Here is a 5,295-nt window from a genome sequence, read left to right on the forward strand (position 1 = left end):
GTTGTTGTGGGTGTACACCAAAACTGGTCGTAATCTGACCAACTTGTTAGAGTTTAGAAATTTGAAATAGACTACTCCATGACAGTGCTATGATAGCCATTTGATTCACTGGAACATATAATATTGTGTGCAGTTACACACACACATGCACGCACGCACGCGCACACGCACACGCACACGCGCACACGCACGCACGCACGCGCACGCGCGCGCGCACACACGCACACACACACACACGCAAGAGAATTCGCCTATGCCTATATGCGTGTAACTTAATTCCTACTTTTCTTGTCTCTGCATGTTCCTTACAAAAAGGATCAAACTCAGGGTTCTGCAACTCAAACGGCAATAAGAAAACAGTAGACATAAATGGTTGACCAAGAGGAAGTGTAGTGCTACAACAAGGCATTGTGTTACTACCGTATCAATCATGTCTAATATTTCAAATCAAAATCTGGTCTAGCATATAGTTGTAAGAAAGAGAAATTTTGCTGTGAATAGTATCCTGGAGAGAGAGACTGGAATGATGAAGGTACTATTCATGGCAGAGTTTCTCCTTTTTGTTGCTCTTTACATGTGTTGTGTTTTGAGTTTGATTTTTGTAGCATGCTAATTATATTAAAATCTTAGAAGAATTATATTTTTAATCGCTTCTCGATAGTGCTATCACGCAACCAGCATTGTAGGACTAGAACTTCTTTCATGGTTGACCTATTATAATCGAGTAGGTCAATTATATATTCTTATTATGTAGTTAGTCACCCTTTACTGAATGTAAAATGGGTGATAGGGTGTTTGTAGTTAGTGTCAATGATGCCTTTGCTAGTAACTCGTCAGGGTAGTATGTCTCCTTTTTACGCCACAAGTGTTAGTTCTGTGTATAATTTGCAAGTATTTCTACATTATGACTTTGCATCAAAAATTATGGAGTGGACGGAAGTAGAGTTCTTTCTTCTCTCATAAATGGGCCAGCCAGACACCCCAACAAGTCCCTAGTTAGAACTGTTGAGCATTTGTTAAATGACTGGTTATAAAAGACACTTTCCTCTACTGTTTCACGACTTAGTTATAGGAGGGTACTATGTCAAATAAGCTGGTCATTTCTGACTTGATCTTGTTGATTTGTGCAGGCCAGTCTCTGCCGTCAGTATCAGCATTGGGACACCAACAGACATTGTTAGGTCCACAGTTCCTGTTTACCCCTGATTTCACTGGGATGGGGCTGATTTTGGAGACCACCGAAAGCATGATGCTCCTGTTTTGTGTAGCTAGGAAGAAGATGGGAAGGAGATGTTTGTACAAGAACACATTTTCGTGGGGTATGTACAAGAACAATCTGAATTGATTTTTTCTGACCAACACCCGTCCCATAAGAAAATGTTGATTTCATTGGTTATTATTCTGTCAATTTGGTTAATCCAGCTGCATCCATGCATGTATTGTCGATCACCCTGTGGTAATCATACATGAGTTAGTATTTTTATTGTTGTAATAGGGCCATGGTGATTAGTGTGCCCGGCTGTAACGGCATTGTGCTATATTCTGTGTATTTTTTAGTTTTTTTGATGAATCACAGTGTCCATACAGTTTTGCTTGTGTATGAGGCACTTCTCCTTGTATCATTAGTTTTATTTTAGTGAAATACAAACTATGAAATGGAAACAAGTGGGTCTGCAATATGAGGGCGTTCAAGTTGTACTGACTGTAGCTTTTGATAAGAACATATGTTTCTGGACCAAGTTGATTATTTTGTTTTTTGAGTGTTTATAGCATGGACCTCTAATTCTGTTGTATCACTGTTTTCTGAAGTGTCAGTGCAAACAACATATTGGGCCTATAAAAATAGGACGCGACTAGCGGGCAAACGTCTGCCCGCTAGCGCCTCCTAGCAGCCTCCCATATTAGGTAGGTTTCGGTTCCCTTGTCCAGATTTGGAAAGTGAGAGGGTCCACCGTCTCTCGTGTCCCTCATCCACCCAGCGAGAGGGAGCGCTCTAGACGCGCCGTTCCCACGCCCTTCTGCTTCTTCTCCCCACGCCCCCTCTCCTCCCTTGCCCCTCATCCGAAGGTCCCTGTAATGGCTGCCACATATAGCTTGAGAACTGAAAAAGAGATCTATAAGAATCTAAACACAAAAGGGAGAGATAGAAAAGTGAACCATGGTGTATAAGAGGAAAGAGATAGAAGGTTTGACTTTTCCTCACCTTGTTCATCCTGATTGCAAACTCCTTTTCCAATGTTTTCCCCTTGTTTCTTCCATCTGCATGAGCAACTAGTATTGATTTGTACTGCACCTATTGCAAGAAACAGTAAAAAGGAATTAGTGAGCAACTATAGCGGTTTTTTAAGCAAATCAAAGTATTGACAAAAAGCAAGTGCCAGTACATGAAAAGTGTTTCGTTTTCCTTTATCCACCTGCTGGCTGTTGTCCATTCAGAGAAACCCCTTGATGCTTTTCTTAGGTTGCTTTTTGTACTATAAATGTGTTGAAAAAACAAAAAAGAGCAGCCAAGTTCTAGGGTTTGTTTAAGCAAAACCAGTGTTGGCAGTAAGCAATTCTTGTGTGTTTCGCGCGTGCTAGAACTTGATGTGTAGGGGGGCAAAGTGTGAGCAACTATATCAGATTTTTAAGCAAATCAATCATTGACAATAAGCAAGTCAAGTCAGGACATGAAAACTGTTTCAGTTCTCTTTGTCCAACTATTGGATGTTGTACATCCAGAGAAACCCCTTGATGTTTTTTTCTTACGTTGCCTTTTGTACTAGAAGAGTGTTGAAAAAACAAAAAAGAGCAACAACTTCTAAGGTTTGTTTAATCAAAAATGAGTGTTGCTAGTAAGTAACTTATATATGCTTTGCATGCTAGAACTTGATGTGGAGGGGGGGGGGGGGGGGGGGGGGCAGCGCTTTTTAAGCAGGCGCTTCTTAAGCAAAAATGAAATGGGTGGGAGAAAGCAAAAACAAAAGCCCGTCGTTTTTAGTTTGCTTTTGTACAAAAATGGTTCTTCCTGGAAAAAAGGCAACAACTTCTATGGATTTGTTTAAGAAAACCTAGTGATACCATTAAGCAATTTGTGATATGTTGTGTCATTAACAGACCTACTAGGCTCTTCATATTCATTTTTAATGTAATCACTCGAAAAAATGTAGGCAAGTTCTGAGTTTTTTTAGGCAATTTCAAATGCAAAATCAGGTAATCAAGAACAGTTGATCCCCCTAGATAGTACGGAACTAAGCCCCGGAACAGGATGTGAAAATTACCGGAGAGTACTTGGTGATGGTTTCCTTTTCTTGGGCATTTCTTTGATAGCTTGAGATTTTTGTAGGTGACTCCTGAGAAAAATATAAAATGAAATGAAAACACAAAGGGTGTGTGGGGTTCCGTAGCAAAAAAATAGCTACGGGGCTCCTCGCTCCCCAACAACCAAAATAACGAAGCGAAAAAAGTGCTCGTAGACAAATAGCTAATAATAGTGTTGGGTGCATCTCAAACACACGACGATGAACCAAGCCCCACATATAAGAGAAAACAAGGAGATGGAAAATTTTGCATCATTTTTTAGGCACCTACAAAATAAGACAAACTGGCTAGGCAAGTTTTTGGATGCTTGACAACCAAAAGGCAGGACTTTCTTGACAACTACGTGAGACTTGCTATGGGTTTATCTATGACTTGCCTATTGTTTGGACAAAAAGATTTATGAATTCTCTATTTACACACGCATAAAATGCCTAACACCCAAAAACCTTCCTACCCCAATAGTTTTTAAGTTGCTTGATCTCTCTCTCTGTGTCAATTGCTTGGTCTAGCTGTGTGAAGTTGCCTAGCCCTCGATATGTGTGTGTTTTCTGAACTATAAAGAGACTACATTTTGAGGACAAAGTTCTGCATCATTTTGAGGCAAATAGTACGTACACAAAAATGGTTAGGCAAGTTTAAACACATGATGAAAGTTCATGTCAACCTAGCGACACATTTGTATAAAAAACCAAGCATGGACTGCCTATCATTTTCTGAAGAAAAAAACTACTTCCAGCAACTCACACAAGCATATGTAGCAACAGTCTACTCTGTGTTGGGCAATTTTCCGCACTTTCCCGAGGCAGTCCAACTCGTGTACTCTGCTTATCAGTTTCCCAAATTACATATACACGAGCAATCGAGCATGCAACTCATGCCCCTTTGCTAGGCAACTTCCGGCTCGAGCCCTCTCAAAAATTGCCAGTTGTCAAAAACCTGATGATGATGCTATCGCCATCAAAACCCATTCCCCCCCCCCCTCTCATCCCATGCATATCGACCTCATCTCATGCAAAATCAGTGTTAGCAGTAAGCAACTCTTGTGTGTTTGAGGCAACTCCTCTTTTCTTGCTGAAAAAAAAAAGTTGGATAGCTTTATGAGTACCTAGAAGTGGACCTTGAAGCTTCTTGCTTGGGCGTGTGCACAAAACCTCAAAAATGTTGCTTTGACATCCTTTTAAAATTTAGTAAGGCCCTGCAAACAAAACAAACAATTTGTTTAGGCTAGAATATCTACGAAACCATATTTACAAAACTCAGTTGATTTTTTTAGAGTAAACTTAGGTGATTTAGGAAAATATTTTTTTATATGTAGACAACTTATTCTATGGAAATAAAAAATTTGTGCAAAAAAAATCACTTTTTTGCTAAAAAAAATATATATCTCTTAATGGGGAACGTAGTAATTTCAAAAATTTCCTACGCACACGTAAGATCATGGTGATGCATAGCAACGAGAGGGGAGAGTGTGATCTACGTACCCTTGTAGATCGACAACGGAAGCGTTAGCACAACGTGGTTGATGTAGTCGTACGTCTTCACGGTTCGACCGATCCAAGCACCGTTACTCCGGCACCTCCGAGTTCTTGGCACACGTTCAGTTCGATGACGATCCCCGGGCTCCGATCCAGCAAAGCGTCGGGGAGGAGTTCCGTCAGCACGACGGCGTGGTGACGATCTTGATGTTCTACCGTCGCAGGGCTTCGCCTAAGCACCGCTACAATATGACCGAGGTGAAATATGGTGGAGGGGGACACCGCACACGGCCAAGGAACGATTACGAAGATCAACTTGTGTGTCTATGGGGTGCCCCCTGCCCCCGTATATAAAGGAGTGGAGGAGGGGAGGGCCGGCCCTCTCTATGGCGCGCCCTAGGGGAGTCCTACTCCCACCGGGAGTAGGATTCCCCCTTTCCTAGTCCAACTAGGAGTCCTTCCATGTAGTAGGAGTAGGAGACAAGGAAGGGGAAGAGGGAAGAGAAGGAAGGAGGGGGCG

At 41.6% G+C, this 5,295-nt stretch overlaps 1 long non-coding RNA gene across 1 annotated transcript; it reads right to left on the reverse strand.

The window, feature by feature from the left end:
- Window positions 1-1,850: 1,850 nt before the first annotated feature.
- On the reverse strand, window positions 1,851-4,595 carry LOC125532064. The gene is made up of 4 exons (XR_007293713.1): window positions 4,406-4,595; window positions 3,261-3,332; window positions 2,204-2,293; window positions 1,851-2,101 (listed from the first exon to the last, which is right to left on the reverse strand). It is a non-coding gene; the product is annotated as an uncharacterized LOC125532064 (long non-coding RNA).
- Between the last annotated feature and the right edge of the window lie 700 nt (window positions 4,596-5,295).

This window comes from Triticum urartu, unplaced genomic scaffold, assembly GCF_003073215.2.
Source record: "Triticum urartu cultivar G1812 unplaced genomic scaffold, Tu2.1 TuUngrouped_contig_8930, whole genome shotgun sequence".
In the NCBI taxonomy this organism is placed as follows: domain Eukaryota; kingdom Viridiplantae; phylum Streptophyta; class Magnoliopsida; order Poales; family Poaceae; genus Triticum; species Triticum urartu.